General features: G+C 28.7%; 1 protein-coding gene across 1 annotated transcript in view; it reads right to left on the bottom strand.

Moving 5' to 3' along the window:
* The window catches only part of LOC135130307 (uncharacterized), a 90,693-nt gene that overhangs the window by 72,872 nt on the left and 384 nt on the right, over positions 1-17,437 (bottom strand). The window lies entirely within an intron of this gene.

Genomic DNA, 17,437 nt, shown 5'->3' with positions numbered 1-17,437 from the left:
AAAAAGGTTACATTTGTGATTTCCGGGGAATTTCGGATGCAGCATGCACAAAACTAAATTATTCTTGTGCAGAAGAAACTTTTAATACTTATTTGGGAGAATTAAAAATATTTTTTTTATGTTTCACTACACATCCTATATGCAAACAAAATTTTACTACAGGGTGATTCAAAAATGGCAGACTAACTCTTTGACACGTTGTTAAGGACTGGTTGTTCGACAAAGAAAAAATGTATGCCTTTATAGTTTTTTTTTTTTGAAGTCACTACCAAGTATCATGTATTTATCCATATACGTAGTTTTATTTATTTTATAATATTACAAGAAACTTTCGTTTTTTGTCAGTGAACGTCAACTCAAACTTAAGACTTGTGGACTTAATAGTGTATCGTTGAGCTAGTGCACTATTTTTGAATTAGCCTGTAGAACGAAAGAAGTCACCTAGCAATCTGTGAAATCATATGTAAAAAAATATTGTCAACACCGACGTATTATTTCTTCGCGTTAATCAATTTAGTCAAATAAGTGCAATGCCAACTTTATTATTTTAAAAATAAATTTCATGGCTTACTAGACGACCATTGTTCAATCATATGGTAAATTTCTAATTTTATTTTAATTCGTGATATTGAGTTGTGATATTTTGACGATGGTCCTTCTTTTTTCTTAAATAATTTTGTTAAAGTTACCTCCTTGAACCCGTTATCTTTTAAATATATATTTTTTTTATATCGAAATCGAATTTGACAGTTGTGTTCCATGTTGTCGAACTCACGTTAAGAGCTTTAATACTTCGGATTAGGTATTATCAACATATACTTAGTTTATGTAACAACTTTCATAATGCAACATAAATCAGTCATAAATTAATTTTTGTTTATCTATTTTTGAAATGCATTTATTCAAAGATCTAAAAATGTTTACAGTTTGAAGGTTATTTCTCCGTTGTAAATTACCGTACAGTACGATAAGTACTTTTAAACAACTAGCGGGTTAGCGCATTTTTATGATGCGGGTGTAAAGTTTGAAAATAAACCTCAAGTAAACTGTGTATTCACAATACTATGTAGTGCACATGCGATTTTCCTCCTTATTTTAATAAATAATTTGAAATAGCTGATAAAATTCCCTCTCGTATGAAAATATATTTGAGATGCGTGCCATCTCGATTCTTAATTTGTTTGCCGAATTTATCCAAATCTATTTTAAATTAACGCCACCAGCACCCATCACTAAAACTGGTCAGATTCTCGACCAGCTTTCTTAAAAACAGAAACTTGTTCGCAAATTTTTCAAATTATCTTGGTACTTCGTCCATGTTGACAATAAAATGTTTAAGTGATGTGCGATAGCTGTGAGTGAAATTTGCATTAAATTTATGTAAATAATTTTTTTAAGGCTGTTAGATCCTCTCAAGCTAACCCATTAAATTTAATTAAATAATTAATTAGAAAAAGGTGGTGCTGACAAAAGCAAAAATAACAGGTTTTTGGTAAATTTTTAATTATATTTCCCACAACATACAATTAGTTTACGTAAGGTGATTAAACAAATTATATTCCAGTCAACCATAAATCAACAATTTCGAGATAGTGGGAAGAAATTATAACCAAAATATCGTAGTAGGTATCAATTATGGTTTTGGCTCGCAATCAATAATAGTGACGATACCGTGAAAAATCCAAACAGAAAAGTGCTACCTGTAATAAATCTCAATAGTAATTCTTGGCACGAACGCAAACCAAAATAACCAGAAAACGCTTTAAATAATTGACTGGGAGAATCTTGCCTTGAAAAGAAACGACTTTAATCCAAAGACTTCTTTACCTTGATTTTTTGCCAAAACGTCTAAAATTTGCAAAGGTGGAATTAATTTGATATACTATCGACGGAAAGTCACGGACAACATCCTCATAAAATTCCATCGAAATAGGAATGGGCTTATTTACATCTTTCAGTCAACACAAAACCGTTCTTAAATATTTTTTCGGGGCTTTGGACCTGGCGTTTATTAAGACATTAACATCGCTTTAATTAATTATTATTCGCCACTCCTGCCAAATCCTGGCAATTGGGTGTGGAGCGCTTCCTGCAAATTCGTCAGGTTTATGTTCCCCAGCTGTCCTGCAGCGAAAGCATGAATCGGACCACACCTCGAGTGTCGTTTCTTTGTGGTGATTGCGGCCTTTCTGTGCGAACAGCTGGGAACCAAGTGGATCCTTCAGTCAGGATAAAGCTGTCAGTTTGGATATGCTGTAATGAGCGATGACGACTTTTAAGTAAACTTAATTTGTGCATCGGCTGCAGCAGGTTGAAAGTTGTGTTTTTGCCTGGGTTTGGCGCTTTCGTTTCTTATTCATTACCCGGATTACTGGGAAAGATGTGTAGTGAGAAATCGTCTTTCACACGGCTTCATAAATTCACTCGGTCTGCTTGAGCAACAATTCTGTTTTAGAAAATAAATGTTAAGGATACTTCCATTATTTTTTGGTGTCAAAGTGCACAAAATTGAAAAATGATGCAAGAGCTAAATTACTGGTTGATCTTTTCCGGGACTCTTAAGCAAGATTTATGTATTTGTGTGGCTTTTACATCTAGTGGTCAGATTTTGATTAATTTGATTATAATTTTAGTTTTAGTATGTCGGTAATAGCTTCTGGGTCCGTAGATTGTGTTATTAATTCAGTCGATCTGTGGGGTCTTAAATTATAAGATAACATATAATTTATTGTTTGCGAAATGAGTTTATTGTTGTCTATTTTTGATAAATACATCGGTGTTAATAAAAAATACCTTCAACTTTTAAGGAATAGAGTCAGGCGTCTATCAAGCAAAAAACCTCAACTGTACATTCCTTTTTGACCTAGATTTATTTTTTAATGAAATAATGCTTTCATATTTTCTTACAGGTTTAATAGTTTGTTTCAGATGTAATTATTCTCTCGTAGACTTAATTTGTTGCCGTTTGAATTTGAACATTTATTCTCGACGGTTCCACTCAAAGCGCAGTGTTTCCGAAACCGGGGTGATGTGGGGGTTTCGGTCCACGAAGTAATCTGTGAATGCATTAAAATTGGGAAAGTGTGGAATAACTTAACTTCATGTGAATTATTTCTTGTTAAAGATTCTTGCTACAGCATTTGACCAAACAAGTCATATGAAACTTCTGTGTAAACTAAATCAGTGAGGTTTCTCTACTCTATCTCTCTTATCTTTGTTTCGTTCTTCATGAGAGAGAGTTGAATGTGGTCTACTACAATAACTGTAAATCTGTTAACCATTTACAATCATCAGGTGTATATCGTGACTCAAATTTAAGACCATTTCTCTCTACTCTTTACGTTGATAAAGTCACGAATAGTAAATACAATTCATTGTCTTTTATACAGCGATTATTTAAAAGTTACAGATTTAGTAATAGTTAAAAAGATCGTTATCTCACTTTATTTTACATAATAATTATGATAAGATATGCCTCAACCTTGTTTGATGGGCTTTATACAGACACAAAAAGGTATAAATCCCTAATTGTTAAAAAAATGTATATTTACATCTATTGTAGTTTATTTTTTAAATAAAATTACTTAAAAAAGCTTACAAGCGTTCAGAATAATATTGTTACGAAATAAACCCAAACGCCGCCCCGCTACGACGCCTATGGGCCGTCGAGAGCTTTCTCGTATGTTCGACGATGATGAGTGAGTCATCCTCCACGTCTGGAGTGGGTTACCGGAAGTCTCGATTGGGGGGGCCCAGAAAAGCCACGAAGCGGCGTTCTCGATCCATCGAGAAAAACATATAGGTTTAAATAGGGGCCATCATCGGAAACGATTATTATTCAGCCAGTTCAGTCCACGAGAGTACAGTCAAGTTGTGCTGGATTTATTTTCTAAATAATCGCTGTGTAATCAATCGTGTAAATTTGAGTTATTGAGAAATAAATTACTGAGTTTTACCCACGCCAATTTTTAAATACCCGCTCAACGTAACAACATATAAAACATTATAAAATTAATAATAACATTCACATTAACTACAAGTTTAATTTTTTATCTTAACCTTGAATTCGGCAATGATATAGAAGCCATTTTTAAGGAAAAATTCTTTGATAATCTTTTTACTGTTGGAATCTAAAAGGAAAAGATTTTAGATGTGTTCATTAACCAACTATGAAGAATTAGTTGGAAGATGTTTCCAACAGGATGGAGCCACACCCGCAACTCATACTTTTCTGTCTTTCGAACCATCAAATACACCGTTTTCAAACCCAATGTAGAAAATCATTTTTGAACGAACATAACTTAGGGTTTCTTTTGTGACTGTTGGTATTTACGATTTCGTAAACCTTTCGAAATTTTTGTAAAAAAATCTTTGTTTTATGACATCAGATTCATGTGAAATTCTCAGATTCAAGTATACTGATGACAGACGTTTCGACGTAACGAAAACATGCTTTTCGGCTTCCGTACAGATCTTCAACACTTGTGGCATTTTGTTTTGGCAACAAATTTCTCAGAGTGATGATGTTTCCGTTTGATTTGATTTTCTCACATAGACTTTGAACTTATTCCAATATACGTAATTAGACCCAAAGGAGTATTACTATTAAGTGTGCATTTTCATCGTATTAAATATAAAATTTCAGCTTCGTTTTGGCAACTACTACTTCCAAAACGTTTAAAAACAAAACAAAAAACGACAATCAGTAATTGTATGTTTTCTAGACCCGAAAACGGATTTTTGAAAAATTTATAGTAGGTACAGGGTGGTGCATGACAAAAATCAGCCTGACATAATTGGAAAGGCAACCCAGAATACATTCAAGATAAGTAAATCCATTGATTTGAATGTATTTAGTAAAAACAGGAAACATTGTAATCTCGGACATTAGATTCTGAAGAAGATTTATTCCTGAACATAAAAATAAGGAGAAACACGTTGCAGTTTATCCTGAAATTTTTATCAAACACGCCTTGAACATCGTAGAAGATGGTATTACAATCTTGTAGGTTTCCTTACATACGAAGAGGAGAAATTAATTATTAAGTAACACAGTACATCAAGAGTGTAAAACATGGTATGTATGCAATAAACTAAAGCACTGTAGTGGGAATGGTTACAGTATGACGAAGGTATTAGTACACAGAATCAATCACTCTTATCACAGATTGTTTATTTAAATCATGAAATTAAGACAACCCGTGTTTTATCTTCTTCCATAAGCCGCAATGTTATTCGTTGCTACGTAGGTGTCCAATAGGTGGGCCCACAGTTAAGCAACTGAAAATAGCACCCAGCAACGAGGGGTTTTAGACTTCACCGCCTCCTGTCTGTGGGTTTTCATAATCTCTTAGCCACTTAGCTGGAATAAAGTGAACTAAAGCTTTTTGAGATAATATTTCAAACCATACACTAAATCGATCTTTTTGACAAAATTAATTGTATTTGGTAAATTTACTACGGTCAGATTTTAGACGGGAGGAAGTATTTGACTAAAAATTATCAACGTTTGTGTCCGTTTAAATGCCGAAATATCTTCCCAGTTATTTAATTGTTTTTTATGATCTTTTACTTCCCAAGCAAAAGCAAAAGAAGTATTGTAATAGGGCGACTACTACTTTTATCTTTTCTCGACGTTTCATGACTTCCAGAGTACGAAAAAATAGGTCTCAAAAAAAATCATATCCATGTTAAGAGTTACGTCAAATTTTAAAATAAACGTAAAATTTCTGCACACCCATATTTGGAATAACTTTTTTTTTGGATTTCAAGTATTATGGAAGAAAGTCTATAACATAAATAAGACACAAATCCATAGTTTAACTATTTTCTTATAAATATGTATATCAATATCAATATATAAAAATATAAATAGAAATACATTTTTGTATTTCTCAAACTAAATAATTTTCATTGAAAATTGTCCTCCGAGAGAAATCAAATACTATAAATAACAGAAAATTGACAGTCCCGAATTTCCAATTAAATGGAATATTTTTCCAAATTCCGATTTTCTTAAGATTTTTTTTTATAGAAATTAGCAAAAAAATGTTTTTGAAATTTATGAAATATCGTATAATAATTTTATTATTTTATAATTAGCTGACCAAAAAAACATCATTTTCGTGTTAACAATTACGTCAAATTTTAAAATAAACCGACTGTCAAAAGAACTTTGGAGTAGTTTTTCGTAAAACTTTTGCACAGGCATATTTGGAATTACTGTTTTTTTTTTTTGGATTTCGAGTCTTATGTATGAAAATTTATATTATAAATACCGCAAAAATCTATAGTTTAACAGATTTTTTTAATAAATACATCAATCTACGAAAATAAAAGTAAAAATATAAATTTTTGTATTTCTCAAACTACATAATTTTTGACGAAAACTCTCCTCAAAAAAATCTATGGTATTAATAACAGAAAAGTTGCAGTTCAGTTTAAAATTTTCAGTGAACTGAATACCTATTATAATTCCGATTTCGGCGATACATTATTTTTCTACATTTGTGAAATTTCGTATACTACAATCAGTGGATGAAAACATATCGTCATTTGGTGTGGGAATTATATCAAATTTCACAATAAATAGACTATCAAAATAATTTCGAAACTGTTTTTTCCTAATATTATCACATACCTACGTATTTTTGGAATTACAGTTTTTTTTTAATTCGAGTATTATGTATGAAAATTTATAATATAAATACCCCAAAAATCTATAGTTTAACAGTTTTTTTTTTGTTATAAATACATCAATCTACAAAAACATAAATAGAACTAAATTTTTGTATTTCTAAAAACTCAATAATTTTTGACGAAAACTGTCCTGAAAAAAATCAAATAGTATAAATAACTGAAAAGTTGCAATTTTAGAATTTTCAAGTTAATTGAATATTTTTGGTAATTCTATTTACGGCGTTACATTTTTTTTGGTAATTCACAAAGAGAGAAATTTAAATTTGTGAAATTTCATATATCAATATTTTATCTTACAGTCAGTACAAAAATAATGCCATCATCTAGTGCGGGTATTACATCAAATGTTAAAACAAATAGACTATCAAAATAATTTACAAAACTGTTTTTTTGTAATATTGCCACATAGCTACGTATTTTTGGAATTACTGTTTTTTTTTTTGGAATTCGAATGTTATGTATGAAAATTTATAATATAAATATCCCAAAAATCTATAGTTAAACAGTTTTTTTTGTAATAAATACATCAATCTACGACAATATAAATAGGACTAAATTTTTGTATTTCTCAAACTGAATAATTTTTTAAGAAAACTGTCCTGAAAAAAATCAAATAGTATAAATAACTGAAAAGTTGCAATTCTAGAATTTTCAAGTTAATTGAATATTTTTGGTCATCCTATTTGCGGTGTTACATTTTTTTGGTAATTCATAAAAGAGAAATTTAACTTTGTGAAATTTCATATATCAATATTTTATCTTACAGTCAACGCAAAAATAATGTCATCATTTAGTCCGGGTATTACATCAAATCTTAAAACAAATAGATTATCAAAATAATTTTCAAAACTGTTTTTTTGTAATATTGCCACATAGCTACGTATTTTAGGAATTACTGTTTTTTTTTTTGGAATTCGAATGTTATGTATGAAAATTTATAACATAAATACCCCAAAAATTTCTAGTTTAACAGTTTTTTTTTTGTAATAAATACATCAATCTACGAAAATATAAATAGAACTAAATTTTTGTATTTCTTAAACTGAATAATTTTTGACGCAAACTGTCCTGAAGAAATCAAAAACTTAGTATAAATAACTGAAAAGTTGTAATTCTAGAATTTTCAAGTTAATTGAATATTTTTGATAATTCTATTTGCGGCGTTACATTTTTTTGGTAATTCGCAAAGAGAGAAATTTAAATTTGTGAAATTTCATATATCAATATTTTATCTTACAGTTAATACAAAAATAATGCCATCATCTAGTGCGGGTATTACATCAAATGTTAAAACAAATAGACTATCAAAATAATTTTCAAAACTGTTTTTTGTAATATTGCCACATAGCTACGTATTTTTGGAATTAATGTTTTTTTTTAAATCGAATGTTATGTATAAAAATTTATAATATAAATATCCCAAAAATCTACAGTTTAACAGTTTTTTTTTTTTTTTTTTTTTGTAATAAATATATCAGTCTACGAAAATATAAATAGAACTAATTTTTTTTACTTCTCAAACTGAACAATTTTTTACGAAAATTGTCCTGAAAAAAATAAAATAGTATAAATAACTGAAAAGATGCAAATTTAATGAATTTTCAAGTTAATTGAATATTTTTGATAATTCTATTTGCGGCGTTACATTTTTTTTTTGTAATTCACAAAAAGGGAAATTTAAATTTGTGAAATTTCATATATCAACATTTAATCTTACAGCCAATACAAAAATAATGTCATCATCTAATGCGGGCATTACATCAAATCTTAAAACAAATAGACTATCAAAATAATTTTCAAAACTGTTTTTTTGTAATATTGCCACATAGCTACGTATTTTTGGAATTACTGTTTTTTGGAAATCGAATGTTATGTATGAAAATTTATAATAAAAATATCCCAAAAATCTATAGTTTAACAGTTTTTTTTTTTTTTTTTTGTAATAAATACAGCAATCTACGAAAATATAAATAGAACTAAATTTTTTTATTTTTCAAACTCAATAATTTTTTACGAAAACTCTCCTGAAAAAAATGAAATAGTATAAATAACTTAAAAGTTGCAATTCTAGAATTTTCAAGTTAATTGAATATTTTTGGTCATTCTGTTTGCGGAGTTACATTTTTTTGCTAATTCACAAAGAGAGAAATTTAAATTTGTGAAATTTGATATATCAATATTTTATCTTACAGTCAATACAAAAATACTGTCATCATTTAGTGCGGGTATTACATCAAATCTTAAAACAAATAGACTATCAAAATAATTTTCAAAACTGTTTTTTTTTTGTAATATTGCCACATAGCTACGTATTTTTGGAATTACTGTTTTTTTTTTGGAAATCGAATGTTATGTATGAAAATTTATAATATAAATATCCCAAAAATCTATAGTTTACCAGTTTTTTTTTTTTTTTGTAATAAACACATCAATCTACGACAATATAAATAGAACTAAATTTTTGTATTTCTCAAACTGAATAATTTTTTACGAAAACTATCCTGAAATAAATCAAATAGTATAAACAACTGAAAAGTTGCAATTCTAGAATTTTCAAGTTAATGAATATTTTTGGTAATTCTATTTGTGGCGTTACATTTTTTTGGTAATTCACAAAGAGAGAAATTTAAATTTGTGAAATTTCATATATCAACATTTAATCTTACAGCCAATACAAAAATAATGTCATCATCTAATGCGGGCATTACATCAAATCTTAAAACAAATAGACTATCAAAATAATTTTCAAAACTGTTTTTTTGTAATATTGCCACATAGCTACGTATTTTTGGAATTACTGTTTTTTGGAAATCGAATGTTATGTATGAAAATTTATAATAAAAATATCCCAAAAATCTATAGTTTAACAGTTTTTTTTTTTTGTAATAAATACAGCAATCTACGAAAATATAAATAGAACTAAATTTTTTTATTTCTCAAACTCAATAATTTTTCACGAAACCTCTCCTGAAAAAAATGAAATAGTATAAATAACTTAAAAGTTGCAATTCTAGAATTTTCAAGTTAATTGAATATTTTTGGTCATTCTGTTTGCGGAGTTCCATTTTTTTGCTAATTCACAAAGAGAGAAATTTAAATTTGTGAAATTTGATATATCAATATTTTATCTTACAATCAATACAAAAATACTGTCATCATTTAGTGCGGGTATTACATCAAATCTTGAAACAAATAGACTATCAAAATAATTTTCAAAACTGTTTTTTTTTGTAATATTGCCACATAGCTACGTATTTTTGGAATTACTGTTTTTTTTTTGGAAATCGAATGTTATGTATGAAAATTTATAATATAAATATCCCAAAAATCTATAGTTTACCAGTTTTTTTTTTTTTTTGTAATAAACACATCAATCTACGACAATATAAATAGAACTAAATTTTTGTATTTCTCAAACTGAATAATTTTTTACGAAAACTATCCTGAAATAAATCAAATAGTATAAATAACTGAAAAGTTGCAATTCTAGAATTTTCAAGTTAATGAATATTTTTGGTAATTCTATTTGTGGCGTTACATTTTTTTGGTAATTCACAAAGAGAGAAATTTAAATTTGTGAAATTTCATATATCAATATTTTATCTTACAGCCAATACAAAAATAATGTCATCATCTAGTGCGGGTATTACATCAAATCTTAAAACAAATAGACTATCAAAATAATTTTCAAAAGAGTTTTTTTGTAATATTGCCACATGGCTACGTATTTTTGGAATTGCTGTTTTTTTTTTTGGAATTCGAATGTTATGTATGAAAATTTGTAATATAAATATCCCAAAAATCTATAGTTTAACAGTTTTTTTTAATAATAAATACATAAATCTACGAAAATATAAATAGAACTAAATTTTTGTATTTCTCAAACTGAATAATTTTTTACGAAAACTGTACTGAAAAAAATCAAATAGTATAAATAACTGAAAAGTTGCAATTCTAGAATTTTGAAGTTAATTGAATATTTTTGGTAATTCACAAAAAGAGAAATTTAAATTTGTGAAATTTCGTATATCAATATTTTATCTTACAGTCAATAGAAAAATAATGTCAGCATTTAGTGTCGGTATTACATTAAAATAAATAGACTATCAAAATAAATTTCAAAACTGTTTTTTTTTTTTGTAATATCGCCACATAGGTACGTATTTTTGGAATTACTGTTTTTTTTTTAATTCGAATGTTATGTATGAAAATTTGTAATATAAATATCCCAAAAATCTATAGTTTAACAGTTTTTTTGTAATAAATACAGTAAATACGAAAATATAAATAGAACTAAATTTTTGTTTTTCTTAAACTGAATAATTTTTGACAAAAACTGTCCTGAAAAAATCAAATACTTAGTATAAATAACTGAAAAGTTGCAATTGTAGAATTTTCAAGTTAATTGAATATTTTTGGTAATTCTCTTTGCGGCGTTACATTTTTTTTTTTAATTCATAAAAAGGGAAATTTAAATTTGTGAAACAGACTTTTTTAAATAAATACATCCATCTACAAAAATATAAATAGAAATAAATATTTGTATTTCTCAAACTGAATAATGTTTTACGAAAATTGTCCTCAAAAAAATCAAATAGTATGAATACCACAAAAGTTGCAGTTCTAGAATTTTCAGCTAAGTGAATATTTTTCGTAATTCCAATTTCGGCGATGCATTTTTTGTGGAAATTCACAAAAAGATCTTTAAATGTGTGAAATTTCGTATATTACACTCCAGCACCGTTCTATGCTAAGGTACAGGTGCAATATCTTGTTAAAACCACACATTTTTTTGTTTCCAAATTAACATTTTCGAGTTTAGTAATAGTAAATTAGTTTGAATCAAACAGATAAACAGAGGTTTTTATTAAAAATGTTAAACAGTTAACATTTTTCAGAAAAAGCTCCGAAAATATATTTTGTGTTGCGTTTTAAGAAATTTCTGAATGTAGAGATAAAAAAACTCGTTTTTTTTTTGTCCGGAAAATTCACTGGGTCAATACACCCAATTTTATCACAACTTGCCAAAAATAGACGCTATAGATAAATGACAACACAGGTTATCAGTAAACATTGCAAAAATAAGTACCCTTTTAAGTAAATACACCAAAATTTACAGAAAAAGATTTTTGTTGGACCGCAGCTGGTATTTAAACTATGATAAAATTGATAACACAGATTCATCCAAAAACAACACTTTTAAGCTACAATTCTCTAGCTGTTGGCAGCAGCTTTTACCAAATTCCTCTCTTGTTAACTCACCGGTAATGCCATTGCAAAAGAAAATCAAGAACATGCTGTTCAAAACGAGAACAACTGCATTACAAGGAAACAAAAAATGCACCAACGCCTACAGCATCAACACACCTATTTACTCCAAGCTGTCCAACGGAAGCCAAATTTGACTTGCGTTAATAACTGAGATAGAAATCAAAACAGAACATGTTTTTTTAATAACATCATCGCGACTAAATCGGCGTCATTTGAGAAAATGAGGTCAACCCGGTATTTTATTCTCGACTGATATAAAATAGGTGGGAAGATATTTGCAATTCATAACAAATACTTACCAGATTCCTAGACAAATACGTGTACCCAAAAGTAAATAAATATACTACGAATCAGTGATACAAATCCGCTGATAACATACTTAAAATAGCGAGGGCGTTCTCAATACGAATACGAAAATCGGTACTTTATATTAATGCCTTATAATACGGTTGACCTCGAACGAGATCGAAGAAACCAAATTCTTTTCCATGCTGGCACTCGAGTGAAAAACAGTCAACAGTGCAGTGAACACGAGCTTGCGGAGATACTTTTTATTTTACTCTCGAATCCATTAAGCAAACCGGACCAGAACTAATTCGATTTTATGCAGACTCATAATGTTCTACTAACCGCAAACGTTCTTGTGCATCTGGCTATTATTTCACAGTCTAAGCTCCAAAAGCTCGGGTAAAAAATCACCTTAATTATTATTATTTCTGGTCTTACGACATTCTGCTTTGCATTCCTGCTGGCGTAGGCCACCCAAATAAATAAACCTGAAACCCGAAAAAAATCTGACATTTGCTCCAAAAACGTTTAATGAACATTGTTAAGCGAGCGAAAATTGTCTGTGACATTCGATTAAAAAATTATGTCATTTTGAAAATTGCAATAAAAATAAAGACATAAAGAAAACAACACTAGAATGAAGTTTTCCCACGTTCTGTTTTTCTAGCGGCAAAAATAACACGAAAAATGTATAAGGATGGGTACATTAAAAGTCGCTCAAGCGCGAACTATAATTAAAATTTTCTTGTATTTTGCTTGGTACGAGAATTTATTTACCGCGTCGGTAAATCCGTAAAACGCGCTTAATTAAAAAGACTGCTAAAATTTAATTAATCACAAGACCTCTTAACAAGGTGGGTACGAAATCCTCTTCATACTTTTTGTTTATTTTATCGGTTTTCTGTGTATACTCTTCCCGGCTCCTAAAACTTTTCCGTAATGAGAATTATGACCTCTTATCAGTCTCAAACGTTGGATCGAATGTGATAAGTGCTACGCTCAATTACTATTAACGGCTGGCGATTATAGTAAGTAGTGTTGAAAAAAATATTTAAAATTAGAATATTGTTTATTTATAAACAGCCATTTGTCAGAAGATATGTAAACTAAATTGTTTTTGAGTAAAATTGTCAAATAGTTTTAAATAGCTAATTAGTGAATACAGCTGATAAAGATTTTTTAAGGGTCATTAAACATTGTACTACAAATTTACTGAATGCTGTCCTTTCTTTCTAAATGGCTCCAAATTTTTTTCGAGAAGACAGTAAACAACTTTGTAGGCGTTTATCGTGTTGTTTAGTACTTCCTATAATATTTTTTATATTGACCTAAATCAGGTCAAAATACAAATACCAATATTAATAAGGCAGCATAAAATAAAAATTATAAGAAATGAATACTGTCGAGTACGATTTATTTTTTTAACCAAAATTTAGCAAATATATCTTTTTTTACAAGTTTTATTGGCAATTCTGTGTTGTGGTTATCGTAAAATTCTTGATTTTAACTTTTTAGAAAATCCTTAAGCTTTGTTTTGAGTTATGTCCATGAATCTCAGCACACACCTTTGCATTAAATATTTCATTGTATAAATAACTCAAAAAGTATGGAATTGAAAAATCTATACCTATCAAAAAAAGAAAGATGTTCTCACAAAAATTGTATTTTCTGTCGACATTTTGGGTATACAAAGTTAAAAAAAAGTGTGTACTTAATAGATAAATACAAAAATATGAAACAAAACTTTGGTTAGTTTCTCGTCAAATAATTTTCCAGAAAAAAATTACTTATTTTAAAAAATCATATGGCACTCATAATTTATCTTAAAATCTGTTGAATACATGAACAGTGTCCTAAATAAATAAAAAATAACATAGAGATAGGAATAAAATTGGACTTCTGAGCATTTTAAGAACAAATCTCGTTTTTCTGAAATTTAAACTATAGCGCCCCCGCAAGTATTAAGATTTTATAAAAATTGGTGACATGTTTCGATACAAACTAGTATCATCAGAGTTATGTTCAATAGATGCCACTGATGGCAACCTTCAACATAGTTATGAAAATGCGGAAAGAAAATGAACGGATGAACAATCTAGTGATGGTTGCGTAATAAAAAAATTATATAATCACCCAAACTACTGACTGATTGTTGTAAAATTTTACTGATTTTAAGAACAATTTGATGCCGTCATCTCAATATTTTGCATGGTAAATGTTACTCAAGTTGCATAAAATAACTTACTTCTATACTTGTGGTTTATGAATCCGCTTCAAACTTTTCCCTTAGACATTCGGATGTTTAAAATTTTATATTAGCAGTGTGGACGAATGGCGTAACTCATAAATTTTGAACACCGTACTTTATAAACGACTAACGTAGTAATTTTAATTTTACAATAGAAAGTTTGCAAATCTGAAGGTCAAACTTTTAATTTAGGAGCTACATTTGTTGAGTGACGGTGAAGGGCGAAGAAAGTTCTGTCTAGGACGTTAAATCAATTTAAAATCTACAAATAATGCGGCTGTTAAATTAATAATTGCCGAGTCTTTAATTTTTGTTTTCGTTTCACTACACTTAAAATATAAAAACACACGTTTCCTGTTTCCATTAGTCTGACAATAAAACTGTCCAGCTACATTTATTTATCCGTAAACAATTTATAATTTCTTAGGCGCCAGTTCTGTAAATTTACTAAATCAAATACTTCGAAAAATTAGTATACAGGGTGAGTCACTTGGCGGACGATTCTCGGTATCTGATTAATTATTATTTAGAGACAGAAAAAAGTCAAAAACCAAAATTGTACGGTTCTTTGAGGACTAAACTCTAAAATTTTGATTATACAGAGTGTTTTGTTTTTAAGACATTAGGTAAATAATTATTATTTCTACATACTTCTTCAGACTGACTTCTTCTTAGGCTTTATAACCACAGTTTATTTTTAAAATTCCGATGCGACGTTGCCACATTATTCCAGTTTTCGTGAAATTTTATAACAGTGGACAGCTTCACAAAAATTTCGATAAGGTGATCTTTTGTGGAAGGACAAATAAATGTACGCTCTTTGTTGTGGTATCAATTAAATCAAATTTTAATATACAGAGTGTTAATAAAAAATCTAAATCTTTAAAATTTTTAAATACCGATATTTCATTTTTTTCCAAATAGAACACCCTGTAGTTTATTACGGTAGCTTAGTTTATTTTTTGTTCCCATCTTTATATATCTCTTAAAAAAGTAAAAAGTTTCAATAACTATAAACTTTAAATATCTAAAATATTTTACAAAGAAAAAACTGAACAAAAAGTAGAATAACAGCAGGGTGTTCTATTAAAAAAAAAAACTGAAGTATGTATCGACATTTGAAAATTGTAAGAATTAATTTTTTTTCTAAACCCTCCGTACATGAAAATTTTATTTTATTTACACCACAACAAAGTGCGCTCTTTAATTATCTCCCCACAAAATAGTGCAACATGGATTTTAAAAATAACCTCACTGTGATTTTTTGTGAACTCTTCCATTGCCTAAGAATTCAAGAAAATTGGAACAACGTGGCAACGACGTAACGGAATTTCAAAAATAAATTGTGGTTGTAAAACCTAGAAACAGAGCATTCTGTATAGCTAAAAATAATTTTAGAGTATAATCCTGAAAGAACCGAACAATTTTGGTTGTTTGTTCTTCTTCTATTTTTAATAAGTAATTAACAAGGTATCGAGGAACGCACGTTTAGGACTCGCCCTGTACATTAATAGTTAACTATTATCTAACTTGGATTGTATTATTTATTCTTACGCTTCAGAATGTTTTCTCCAGATTCCACACAATTTATTTCTATTAAAGATAAACCAGTATTTCAGTAATTTTGCAGGCCAAATTTCACTTTATACAGGGTGTTTACTAAACAAGTGGTTATTTCTTGGATTATTGTAATATTTTGTTTCGAAGATACGGTGTGATAAAAGAAAAGTAAAACTACCCGATCCCCAGACTTAAATGGCTGTATTTTTATGTATGGTGCCATTTGAATAAATTAGTGTACATTACTTGGGTGGAAAATTAAGATTTGGAAAATCAGTTAATTGGGAGGTGTAATGCAATAGAAAAACCCCGGTATTTTTTAAAAGTGGTAGTCATTTTCAGCAGTTTTTGTAGCGCTTTGCAGTTTTTTCCAAAATCTTCCAAGGATAAAAAACCTCCAATAACCCAAGGGATAACCTCACGAATTTTTGCCGCATGTTTATTAAACACCCTCTATAACGTAATCTATAAACTACCGTTAAACCGAGCTTTTACCCTAGAGGTGTATATAGTATAGTGTAGGAAAGATGATCTGATATATTAATTTTTATAAAATTGTATGTCTTGTTTTAACTCCTTCAATAAAAAATACCATCGATTCGATTTAAAAAATAATTCGCCTGATCTGTTCACACTATAATAACGCTAATCCTTAGAACTAAAATTAGAGGCTACTTAATGCAAATCACTGTTCTATTCCACTGCAATTTCAATTCAGATTCAGAGTACGTTGAACCAAATAGTGAACATCTTGACCACTGTTAATTCGTTGCGGAAAAAAATTCAGCACTTGCATCTTGAAATATACTACTGAAGATTTTCACGAAAGTTAATGTCATCTCCAAAAATTATTAAAATAATCTTCATTGAACAAATACATTCTGAGCCTCTTAGAAGTAGTATATCCCCACTAAAATATTGATGACGTGATTTTTGGGAACATTTTACTATTATTATTATTGTTATTATTAATTTTTATAAAATTCGTAAAAAATAGTTTAGAATATTTCTGCCAATTTTTTATTTATTTTTTTAATTTATAATTCTTCACTATTTTGTAAATTAACACACTGTATATCTTCCCTGTAAAATGTCATTGGTTGCTAAAAGGAAGAATTTTATGTTTAAAATCATTCACAGTTTAATTTAGAATATGTATTTATTTATTCGTGTTTATCAAGTATTTGGCATAAACAATACATTGTAAAATAAAAGCTTTTATCGTGACAAAATTAAGATAAAATAACTATCCTGAACAACAAATTAAGACGAATTTATAGAAAAAACGTAGAAACACGTCTCAAAATTAAATCCAGTTTTTACTCTCTTTTACAATACACATAAATAATAGGGTTGCCATTTTAAAAAATA

The sequence above is a fragment of the Zophobas morio genome, unplaced genomic scaffold, assembly GCF_036711695.1.
Source record: "Zophobas morio isolate AGI-343-1 ecotype UQ-CSIRO unplaced genomic scaffold, CSIRO_AGI_Zmor_V1 ptg000017l, whole genome shotgun sequence".
Taxonomy (NCBI): Eukaryota; Metazoa; Arthropoda; class Insecta; order Coleoptera; family Tenebrionidae; genus Zophobas; species Zophobas morio.
This window is presented reverse-complemented; position numbering and strand designations above follow the sequence as displayed.